The 13276-nt window shown below is 34.9% G+C and overlaps 1 pseudogene; it reads left to right on the forward strand.

Annotated features, from left to right (window-relative positions):
* LOC149575972 (U3 snoRNP-associated protein-like EMB2271) overlaps positions 1–8573 on the forward strand; it is a 33411-nt pseudogene extending 24838 nt beyond the window's left edge.
* Positions 8574–13276: the final 4703 nt, after the last annotated feature.

Below are 13276 nucleotides of genomic sequence, written 5' to 3' on the forward strand. Positions count from 1 at the left end.
ATAGACTTCTTCTTAAATATTTCCATTTAGGAATGTTGTTTTTACATCCATCTGATGTACCTTCCATCCCTTTGATGCAGCAATTGCTAAGACTGTTCTTACGGAGGTATATTTGGCAATAGGAGCAAAGGTTTCTTCATAATCAATCCCTTCTTTCTGAGAAAATTCCTCTGGCTACAAATATGACTTTATACTTCTCAATACTACTGTCAACAACATGCTTTATTCTAAATATCCACTTAGAAGAAACAACAGGTTTTCCTTTAGGTCTTGGAACAATTTCCCAAACATCATTTTCTATGATAGATTGGTATTCTTCTGTCATAGCTTCTTTCCAAGCTATCTGTTTAATAGCATCAGAGGGATTGGTTGGCTTTGTTTTGGATAAGTCACTCATGTTAGCTGTATAACGAGAGAATCTTTTAGGTCTTTTGCTTTCTCTGACTGTTTCGGAAGGTGCAACAAAGTCTTGGGCTGCTTCAATTGTTTTAATGGCCCAAAGTGGTCTTTTCTTTGAATTTTCTTTAAGGTTCATATTTTGAATTTCATCTTTGATTTCTTCTAAGTTCTCCCTCTGGGACCCAAAGTCACTATTTCTTTCAAAAATAGATAAAGAAGAAGGTTCATCAGAACTTATGACTCTTTTGAATGCAAGATCTTCGTCAAAGATTACATCTCTGCTAAGTTCAATAGTTTTTTGTCCAGGTATGAAAATCCTATATGCTTTAGAAGTTTCACTATACCCTACAAAAATACCTTTCCTCCCAAAGGGTTCTAACTTGGTTCTATTTTCTTTTGGAATATGGATATATACAGGACGTCCAAAAATTCTAAGAGGACTTATATTGGGTTTTACTTTAGTAAATACTTTTTCAGGGATTTTATCTTAAAGATAGGAGTGAGGGCTTCTGTTTTGCAGTACAAGAGGCTTCTGCCCAAAGATAGTATTCTAGATTTTGGTCAAAAATCATAGCCCTAGCAGCTTCTATAATTGTCCTATTCTTTCTTTCTGCTACCCTGTTTTGCTCTGGGTTATAAGGAACAATGTACTGCCTCTTAATTCCTGATTCGTTACAAAACTTTTAAACAAGTCTGAGGTATATTCTCCTCCGTTATCAGTTCTAAGGGTTTTAATTTTATGTCCTGAAATTTTTTTAGTTAATGCTTTGAATTCTTTAAATCTTTGTAGGATTTTTTCTAATTCCTTGCATTTTAAAAAGTAAATCCAAGTTTTCCTAGAGAAGTCATATATGAACAAGATATAATACAAAAATTCTCCAAGAGAAGGAATAGACATAGGTCCATATAAATTGGAATGAATTAATTCTAGTACATTATTTGTTTTTCTAGTACTATCATGAAAGGGACTTCTGGTGCTTTTACCCAGAGCACGCCGTTTGCAAATACTAGGATGGTCTTTATTTAATTTGGGTAATCCAGTAACCATCTTCTCCATAGTTGATAAGGTTTTAAAATTTAGATGCCCTAATCTTCTGTGCCATATTTCATTTGTATCTATAGCTTCATGGACTAGGGCTTGAGTGGATTGACTAGATTCTGTATTTAATTCATACAAATATTCTTTTCTTTGACCAATTAACTTTGCTTTTTTGATAGAAGAGTTATTAGCCCAAGTTAATACTTTTCCATCTATGAATGCAACATTATGTCCATCATCTTCAAGTGCTGTAATTGAGATTAGGTTTCTTTTAATCCCTGGTACATAGAGTACACCTTTAAGAAGAAGAGTATTTCTTGATTTTAGTTTCAAAGTACAATTTCCAATTCCTTCAACGGGGTGTGCTGAGTTATCACCAATGTTAGCTTCACTATTAACCTTCTCTGATAAAAAATCTAGAGTTTCTTTGTATCTCGTTATATGTCTAGAAGATCCACTATCAATTACCCATGCTTTATTTGAAATTTCATTTGATAGAGAGGAATACAAAACACGGTTCTCAGGATCATTAGTATCTTCTTCTTTAGTGACATATGTACAATTTGCCTGTTTTTTGGAATTTTTAAGACAATTAGATCTATAGTGTCCAAATTTTTCGCATTTGAAACTCTTTATTTTAGATAGATCTTTCTTGGGCTTCACATTTTTTTGATTTCCCTTTTTCTTCTTGAAATGCTTCTTCTTGCCCTTATAAGAGTTTGTATTAAGAACGTGAAGTTCTTCATCTTCTATTTTTGGTTTCCCTCTTTTCTTTAGTTTTCTAGATTCCTCTTGAAGACAACTTTTCTTGAGTTTGTTAAAGTCCAGAAGCTGATCTCTCGCACTTATTCTTTGTGCGAATGTCTCCCATGAATCTGGCAATCCATGTATAGCCATAAGTATTAATTTTGTGTCACTAATGATGGTTCCTATGCTTGATAGTTCATCTCTAATGCCGGCAACTCTTAGGAAATAAGAATTTATCGATTCTCCTTTCTTTATTTGAATGTGATTTAGTTGCCTTTTTAGTGCAAGAACCCTGGTTGCATTTTTTATTTCATATGCATTTTGTAATATGTTCATCATATCAAAGGCAGTTTGATGTTTTGTAAGCATAGGTACAATATCATTTTTAACTCCATCCAAGATGATTTGAATAGCTTTTCTATTTTCTTTTCGCCATATAGATTTGTGAGGTTCAACTGGGGGTTGTTTGGATGCTCCGTCAACGAATTGTTTAACATTGTTCTCTTCAAGAATCATCAAGATTCTAAATTTCCAGGCTTCAAAGTGTTCTTTTCCATCAAACTTGTCCTCAAGTCTGATTGTGTATGCCACTGAAGATAGGAGAAAGCTACTAAATATATATGAAGTTTGATAACTGAGTTTTGCAGAGCCCTAGAACCGATAACTTGGCTCTGATACCATGTAAAGTTTCTGCTAATTCTTTGTTCTTTGGATCAGACTATTAGTTCAGTCTTGAATTGCTGAAATGGTCTTCTAAATATTATGAATATTCAGATTGTTGAGGAATTTAACACTTATCCTAAATGCAGATCCAGTACTCTACAATCGATCTTGATTGAATTAGAATATCTCTGATTTAGAATACGCTGGATGTAAAATGCTTGGAGGAGCAGACTGCTGTAACTGTGTGTCATATAAACTGCATTTACAACCTACTATATATCCTTTCTAAAGGATATGTCCCTTAGAGGGACATAACCTTTCCTAAATGAGCACTAATCAAACTCCTTCCTAGTCGGCGATTCATGAAGATATAATTAATAGCACTTAACAAACTAATTGTTAGTTTGGTTAAACATTATAATCTTGTTTCCTAAGAAGTCTCTGGCCCTTAGAGTCCTATATAAAATGCTAATTTAGAGATATATTATATTGAGAAGAACATTTATGGTATGTACTATCAGACCTGTAGGTGATCAGGTTAACATTATTAACACTTCGGTTTGGAGTGTGATCATCTGGTGTGTGTGCACAAGACACATAAAGCCCCATGACTCTGGAAGCAGCTTGCACACTGTACTGGTTGCATTTGTACAAACTATGCTCCCCTGTGAAAAGATCGAAAATGTGAAAGAAAATGGAAAAAGTTGAGCTTCTCTGCAATGACAGTCATTACAGAACTCTATTGAAGATCAAGACCAGATTGAGTATTGAGATTTCCAGTATTTAGCATGTTTTCAATAACTTTGATAATACTCCCAGAAGGAGCCTTATCCATTGCCTTCTTTGCCTTATTTATATCTTGAAGAACAAACTCAAAACTTGTATCCTGCATCTCCCGCAGAAGTTGCGCCCTAACCTTGAATAACCATTCATGGAGCTTCTCCTTTACCAACTGTGTCGATTCCTATAATGGCATTATGTTTGAGATAGTGTATCTTAACCTGCGCAATTCCTCAGCACAAATTTCAACTTGAAGTTGTAACTGGTCTAGAGTATGTAGAGAAGAGGCAAGGAATTCAGGACATGATAGATATCCAAAGATTTTTCTTGAAATTTAGTGATATTCTGCTGGCTGCAAAGTACCCTATAAACTTGACTCCCTTATGTACTACATCTTTCTATAAGTTCCTGAGCCTTCTTCAAAGAAGAATATAGTTCTTCAAATACCCTGACAACTGATCCCGTCAAAGCTGTCTTTGAGTCCTTAACATCATACAGCAGAGGCTTCAAAAGCTTCAATCGTTCAACCAGACATTGGCAATTTGTATGATCTACCCCAGTCTTTCCATTCAGCGTCACAATTTCATGAATTGCTTGATAAATGTCAGCAAATAAAACATGTAGACTATCCATAGGCCTTACACTGTCACCTTGTACATAATGACGATCTGCAATGTTTTGAGCAGAAGGAAATCATAGCATTGCCATGTCATAAAGACCACAGTCTCTGAAAAATAGCATCCCCCTGGGCTTCAAAATCAATAAGCATTCTTTTATGACATGTGACATTCTCTTCAAAGGTACTGAAGACACAGTGAATATCTGTCACTGTGTCACGAAGTCCAATCCACCGGTGCAGTATAGCCAACTGGGAAATGTTCCAATAGAGAAGTCACAACAGAATGGTTTGATGATGTGCTTCAGACATTCCAATTGCAGCAACCACCATTTCTTGAGCTCTCTCTAGAGTAACCATGATACAGTCACATGCATAGACAATTCAACCACTATTTTGCCTCATAATCCTCTGTTTTTGCAACTTCGGAGATTGACCGTAAGAGCTGGAGCTCGGCATTGGAGTTGCATGCATTTTTTTTGAACTTAAGAAAGAGCCCGATCCTCTGCTTATCTCAGCTATTCCAAAGCCTTTATAAACTGCCGGGAGAAAATATAACTTTGGGCGTTCTTGTCGGGCTTTTCTTTGAAACTCACTAGCCACCCAATAATATCTACATCATAAATTAACCAAGGATTATAAGAAAGAAGTGTTTCTCCTACTTCCCAATGTTCTTTGCATAGTCGATCATAGGGCTATTCATAATGGACTCCAACATTTGTCAATTAAATGCCATAAAATTTTTCCATTGCATCATATTTATGGATCTCATTTTTAGTTGTGATTCTAGAATAATTTTGCTAAAACAGTGACCTTGAAACAAATCAAGCATGGGGTAAATATAATGCCCATCACGCTGCCCATTTTGTGAATCGGTAACTTGATCACGAATTCTGCCAACAATGGATCAAAGATGTATTATGAATCCAATATTCAAAACAATGCAAATAGCCCAATCACGCCTGTATAACAGTTATAACCATACAAGAGGTCACGATTTCTGATCATCTATGGGAATGTATGAGTATCCACTCAAAGTAAGCAAGAATGGTTTACAATATCAATTGGCTAATTTTTGTTATTGGACGTTCATTTGATGGGAAGTGGGAATGTGTGCCGATATTCTATTGCTTCTAATGTATAATTAATAATGAAGATTCCAATAAGCTTAATCTACCATTCCATCATGGAGGGGAGTGTACATATAGGGATTGTAAGTAGTATAAGATCCATTTGAGAGTGGTAACCCTGAGTGGGGCAGGGAGGTTGAATGGTGGCTGTCACTTTCTTGCTCTTGGGCTTGATGGATAGGTTCCATGTGCCCTGTACGATCTCCCATGGTGCTTCATAATGAGGATGGGTTCTTTGAAAAAGCCTTAAGGAAATCTCGTGTACATTAGGATTATATAATAATGATTAGAATTTTCTTTGGAACATTGTTGAACTATGTGTTTGTTTAGCTATTGATAACTAACTTGGTGCGGGCTTTAAACCAAGGTATTAATCCAGACCTCGTTTAGGGGTCCTAGTGAAAATTAAGTGAAGTTCTAATAGGGAACATTATGCTCTCCCTCTCCCTCTCTATCTCCCTTTTCCCCTTCTCTCTTTCTATCTCTCTCTCTACATCTATCTATTTGTCTCTCTTTTCCTCTCTCGCTCTATCTGCATCTACTTCTAGACATGTCTTAGTCTCTTTGCCCATTCATCTCTCCTCTCATCTCTTTCTCTCCCTCTCTAGCTTCCTCTTCCTCAACCTCTGTATCTCTCTCTCTCTCTCTCATGGACATCAAAAACGTATGTCAAAAATAGACCAAAATTTTCCCCATTTCACCTTCCACTCCTCTTTGGCGTACCCATCACACACCAATAGCAATTACTGGTTAGTACCAATGCCAGAAAAAAAAAAGGGCAGAGATCACTGGGATCGAACAACCTTAAGACATTTTCACTGCCTAACTCTGATGTGAGATGGCAATACATACCAAATTGTCTCAAAAAACAGGATAATTTTTTTCCATGTTGTGCATTGTGGTGCTAGAAATCAACTCATGCATCTCAGACAAGACATAGAACTGCTTGTACCAAATTAAGTAGTCTATCATTAATTTGCAAACATTTCACCGTCAAACCATTTTTTTTTGTAGAATCTTTTGGAAGTTTTATGCTACACTGACAATTTTACCATAAAATTTGTAATTCTGAAAACACTGTGGTTGAGTTCAATATTTCCTGAGCTCTTTAATACGTGTCTACTAATTACACAGATGCTGAAATCAATACACATTAAGGTTGAGTTTATCCTGTTAAACATTTGTAAGTATTACTGTCAGAAGCTTCATTTTAACCAATGATAGAAATGCTTGCAATTGCCTTGTGCATCTGCACAAAGGTTCAATTAATGTTCTGCATTCAGCTACCGTGTCTGATTTTAAAGATAAGTTTCTATCAGATTAAAGGCTGGAAAGAATTGTTGCTGGCTTTTAACCAAGGTTGCTGACTGATTTGTGGGTCAATTCAATAGAAATAAAAATAAAATTTAATAACTAAATAAAGAAATACTAACACAGATCAATAAAATATTAAAAGTAACACTACAAGAAATTTGAAACGGCAAAGAGGTCAAAGGATTTCAGATCTAGAAATAAGGCCTAAAAACCACCCTTCCATTGACGGAGATATACTCCTCTGTTACGCATTACTATTTTGTGTTTCAGTTTTACTGCACGAAACTTCTTCTTATGCTTAAATTGCTTTAATGTGTGCCATTCTTCCTGGCTGGTTACTGTTCACTAATTCATTGTCCTTAAGTTGTTGCACTATTTCGAAAGGAGAGTTTAATCATGTCTTACAGACTCAAATAATAAGCTTAAAAAGGCGAACCTTGAGACATGCATTCATTCATGTTGTGACTTATGGAAAAGAGGATACATAATTCTCTGCGAAGTTCTACATACAATATATAAGTGTTTTTATTAGGGTTCTAGGTTACTTCCAATAGTTTCATGCTTCCCAATCGCTTTATATGATTCTACCTTTATATGCTAATTTAACCGCATTTCTATTGGGACATCTTTCATTGCAACTTGTTTTTTGTAATTAGTGCAAGGGAGTAGTACTCATGGCTGTGCAAAGATTTGGGATGGAAGATTGTCACAAAGTGTTAAGTGAATGTCGCCTTTGTCAAGGCTCTTTAAGCAATGATGTTGGGGTGATATTAGAGTGGATGCAAAACTCCATTAATGGGTCTTAAATATATCTTTATATATGTATTACTGATACTTTAAGATGTATGTGGGCATGTTTTGGAAGAGGGTAGCCAGCTCATCTCACATGTTAATTTTGTAGTAGAATTTATAGGTAGTCTAAGGCCATCACTCTATTATCAAATTTATATTCTGTTCTCCTTTTTTTCTTAATGTTGAGTATATTTTGTTGTTACAATACTTGGAGGATTCCACTCCAGTATTGCGTTTTGTCTATCATTTTGTACATTTTTTAGATATATCATATCTGTTTATCATTGAATATTTTGCTTAAATAGAAACTGTAAGATCGTAATTCCAATGCAGCATTCACCTGAGTTTTTGGTTCTGCAGCTTTTTGTCTCCATTCCTCTAAAATTGCCTACACCAGACCCTGCATGGAATTATCCGAACTCTGTACATTTCAAGCTTTGGCATTATCGGTGGTCACAAGCATAATTATGACTGATTTTTTTGATTTATCTATGCTCATCGTACCTACTTAAATGCTTACCTTGTTATAAAAGACTGCATTGCACTATTGTTAATTAGTTCATGGCTTGATTTTTTTGGTGATACTACATCCAATACATTTAACAAGTTATTACATATCCAAACTAAATGTACTGGATATGGTGTTACATGTCTTTGGGAAAGGGAGGGCTCTGGTTTCAATAAATCCTATTTTCTCCTATACTTTTGCTTCCTTGCTTGTTGATTTATAGCTACAAACCAATGCTAAATGTACAATTTTTCACATTCATCTGCATATCTTTTCATTTTGAATTCTGTACGGATTCCTTCATATATTACAATTCAAGTTGTTTTATCAATCATTAAAATCAACAGTTAGAGCAAGCACTAATTATCTAATTGGAAATTTCTTAAACAGGAGCCTCGGTTAGGTAGATGGGGTCGCATTCAAGCTGCTCGCAACGGTGTTGCTTTGTACCCTATAGATATTTCATGATGAGCATGAGGAGAAAATTGGAATTATCGTATCATATCTTTGTTGCTTCTCTCAGTGATATGCCTGGTATGTACATTAGTGTATAGGAGAACTTGGTGCATGTTTTGGGAAATCCTTTATAGCAACACATTCTCCTAATTTGTCAATGTTTGCTTTATGTCTAAGGTTGTCTGCTGCATTTCAAATTTCAAGCACCAAGATCGTTCTGACCCCTAACTGTGGCCGACCAGAATATTTTATTCGGGAATATATCAAATGTATTTTTAGGAAGTTGGCTTGGCATGAGACATAGTGCAGAGAGAATTTTCTAATTTTGTCCTCTCAATCTATGCATTCTTTTATTTGTTGTAAAGCCAATGTAATTTTGTAGTAGATATGAAAAAAATTGCTTAATGATTTAATCTTTTTAATACACCTCTAGAAGTTGCCTTCTTGAGGTCAATTTTGAGAACCCTGAATCTACATCAGGTGCCATGCAAATTCGCCAGATTTTATCAAATTTTAGGCTATATCTAAATGGGCCTCGCAAAATAATTTTACATAGAAGGTGAATTGTATGGCCTATCAGTGCATGTCTCATTATTTAGTGGAGTTGGATTCTACTGAACATTATGTATTTTGGCATTTCTCATATTTAACTTTTCTGTAATACAGAAAATGTGCTCGATCTTTACTTGTATCATAAAGAATTATGTCATCAAATTGTCAAACAAGGTGACTGACACATGAGGTTGGTAGTACAAAATTACATTAAAGTCGCAAAAAATTAAAGAATGGATTTCACAACATAAAAATGCAATGTGCTGTAACATATAACTCATGAAACCATAATCAGGAGCTGGTGATAAATTGAATGGCTGTATGTTACTGCATGTGTGGCACCTTTTATGCTGAAATCAATCATTGTATTATTTTTGGCATTTTAACGTTATGGTGTTATATAATGTGTAATGTAGATCAAAGTTAAATATGTAGTTCTTTGTCAGCTGAAGACCACATTGGACTGCACGGATGGCATCCTTTTCAAGTTTAAATCAATTGGTGTCAATTTTCATTGTAACTATATGTTTTATACTTTTTGCAATTTAGATTAATGTTAAATTTGGAGTTCAAGTGCAATAAAATAAGCAATGGGCACTGTATGGCACACATGCAAGGAGTTACAATTCACCGTGGCTATTAGAGAATACAATGAGTGCCGGTCACGACAATAACCAATAGTATTCCACATTACACAAAGAAGCGAAGTTCCACTTAGTGGTAGAGAACTGCACATATCAGAATATTGCATGTGGGGTGAACTTTATGATTTTACATTTTGAGCTTATTTGCATGCTATTTCCATAGCTATACATTTGAAGATTGACAACATTAGTTGGCTTTTGATTTGCATGCTTTTATGCAAAGTCTTGTTGAGTCTATTGGTGCAAAAACAGTGACAATCACTTAAAATCATTGTTGTTGATGTGTAAGGGCATGACATAATTTGCTTCATCAAATTGTAAATGATGACACTCACACACAAAAACTAGGCAAGGTTAGTTTCTCCATTCATCAAACCTTGAGATGAATAGATTTAAAGGCCTGGAGCAAAGATGAAGGATGACAATAATCCAAATTTTTTGCCCTAGGATGAAATAATGTTAATATCATATTCTTTGAATGATACAGAAAGTGAAAAATGAATTGATACTTTGCCAATTGTGGATGGTAGAGAACTTGTGCTCTTGTAAGAGGTCAAAAGTTCAAATCTGTAGTGGGGAGGGGTTGTACACCTTATATTAAAAGCATTAATATAAGCACAATAAGAATAGCAATCGACCAAAGAGTACTATCCTAGGGTGATGAAATAATGTTTTTGATTAACTAAAATAGGGTTTGAAGGGTGCTTGAAACCTTGTACAAGCCTAAAGTTTTCAATGAGTGCATAAACAAAAGGTACAATAAATAAATGTAGAACTAGTCACCCCCCAATCTAAGGGTAACCATGGTGACAAAAAGCCAGTCACCAGCCAAAAGAAAATATCCAGCTAGGAGGCAGGGCCAGATACATCACGATTTGCCCTTTGATTTAGAGCCTCCTTTGCATGATCGAAGATTCATTTTTAAGGAGCAGATGGCCTAGTTTTCTTTCTTTTTACTGCATTCCAACTATCCTCCACCTTAGTTGCTTCAGCAATCCGATCTCCAGAAGAAACAGAACAATGGAACCCAAGAGAATTCGAGAAAACAACAATCTCCCTAGAAGAACCCAAAGCCAATTGGCCCCCCACTAAAATAGGAGGAAAGTCCAGAACAAGGGCGGGGCCAAGAGAGGGAACAGGGTCCTGGCCCCCAATAGGACCACGAGGAACAACAAACTCCTCCACCGAAGAATCATCTGCAAGGGAGACATCCGTAGACAAGGGTAGAACAGAGGAGGTCTCCAAAGAAGGGGCCACAAGAGAGCCATTTGAGACAACAGTCGTGGCAGCCACCAAAGAGTCCTAAGGAGAGTCACCATCCCCAACAGAGGGGGCTTTGAGGATAGTGTAATGATCATTCGACACATTCTTCCACCAAGGAGACTTCTTCTGTCTAGGTTTTTCAGAGGAGCAGCAAGGTGACCGGTCTTGTGGCACTTCCTGCATCGAAAAGGGATACCTTCGTAATCAAGACACTGGATCCAAGATCCAATTAGAGAGGCCAAACAAATCTTCGCTGAGAGACCTTTGGAGATGTTGACCTCAACTAGGATCCGAGCATAAGTGGTGCTATACACATTGGAAGAAGCATAAGTGATGAAATAATGTTAATATCATATTCTTTGAATGTTTAAAAAGGCTAAAACAATGATTCAATGCTCAACTTTAGATGGTGGGAAACTTGTGTTCTTGTAAGAGAGGTCACGAGTTAAAATGTATAGGAGATAGGGTTTGCACACCTTATATTAGAGGTGCAATAACATGTCTCCTAGATATTTAAGTATGAGGTAGTCTTGTATAATGGATTATAAATGACCTATGTGTTATGCCATTTCAATGTTCAAAATAAAATAAAGTTCATCCTTCATAAACATAGCATACAATTTAAATACTCCAACTCTAGATGGTGAGAAACTTGTGTTCTTGTAAGATAAGTCACGAATTCAAATGTATGAGAGATAGGGTTTGTACAACTAATATTGGAAGTGCAATCAAATGTCTCCTACATATTGAAGTATGAGGTAGGCTTGTGCAATGGATTATAAATGACCTATGCTCTCTCATTTCAATGTTTAAAATAAAATAAATTTTTTCCTCCATAAATATAGCACACAATTTAAATATTCTCACAAGCCAATCAATTCGTGACTACCAAATAAGTTAATTAATATATATATATATATATTTTAACATAATTGATATTTTACATATAAATTTTAAAAAAGTACAAATAGAATCAAAACTAAATTAAATAATTTATTATTATCATTTAATAATAAAACACCGGAAGCACATAAATCAATAAAGTAAAATAAGGATTGTAACATAACCATCAATATTTTTAAATATATTGATGTACATATATACCTGCTTTATGTTTTGTGCCTTACTCTTTTATTTATGATTTGTACTCTTAGTAATTTCTCTAAAATCACGTTGAATATGGGCAAACTAATATTTCTCTTTTATACGCCTTTCAATTAATAAAGTCATCCACCTAAATAATTTGTATTCATTGGATTATTATTTTCCTCATCTCTATCTATGTCATAATGTCTTCCATTATTTGAACTTATCTATCCTTCTCGAGATATTTAGTTTTGAATAATTCTTCCATTCGAAGGAAGATTGGATTGCCTAATCTTAGAAAGGTACATATTAAGATCGATGTTGACATCCCACCGCCTTTAGTCCTTTAGTGGATCTCTTTACTATGGTTGGAGAATGGAAAGTTATCTTGCATTTATAGATATAAATTCTTATTTGTTTTATCAAGTATAATTAGTATCAAATTTGAATAATTTCTATAATGTAAGTATTAAAAACAATATGTAAAAAGATTGTTTTCTTAGGATGTTTTTATTTTAAAGTTTTTATAGAGCACATCAATATAATTATTCAAGTAATCTAACAATATCTTAAATTTACTATATGATCTGGATTTGTGTTGATATAGTATCTAAAGTCTTATGTGATCATTTCTTTTGAAAAGCTTGGGGAATACTTGATATTTAAAGATAACGCAAGGGACTCAACAATGGTGATGCTAATCGACCAAGGCTTGTATGAGTTTCTTGTTCACTTAATTTTTTGACATTCTCTTTTTGCTATATATCAATGGATCACTAATATCCAGAAGCTTATTTTGAAGGAAATCTTAGAAATTTATCCTTGTGTTAGTGGCTTCTCAATTGTGTATTGTGATCATATTGAGGACTGTAATGCAATTCTCCACAATCTAAAGGCATGGGAACAATATCTTTTGGTCAAACTGTGACCATTTTTTTGATCTTTCTGTAGAATCATTCTATATTCAATTTGGTTTGGGTTCAACATCTCCCACTACATTATTGTAGTGATTCTTGTTTTGAGGTGATTGGTGATGCATTAGGTTACATTTGGATATTGACAATTACTCCATATTTCATCCACAACATTTACACATATTTTGGTAGATTTAAACATATAAAAGGATCTACCACAAAATTAAAGCCCAGCGTGGATGACCAAATTAGGTTTCTCATGTACTAGCAAAGAACTACACGTTTGTTGTTGGTGATGTTACACCATTAGGCATGTGGCCATTGATTGCCCTAATCCCAAATCCAATGAAAAGTTTGTTGCAACTCGGTGTTA

This window comes from Cupressus sempervirens, chromosome 1, assembly GCF_028749045.1.
Source record: "Cupressus sempervirens isolate cs-2001-9-10 chromosome 1, ASM2874904v1, whole genome shotgun sequence".
Classification (NCBI taxonomy): domain Eukaryota; kingdom Viridiplantae; phylum Streptophyta; class Pinopsida; order Cupressales; family Cupressaceae; genus Cupressus; species Cupressus sempervirens.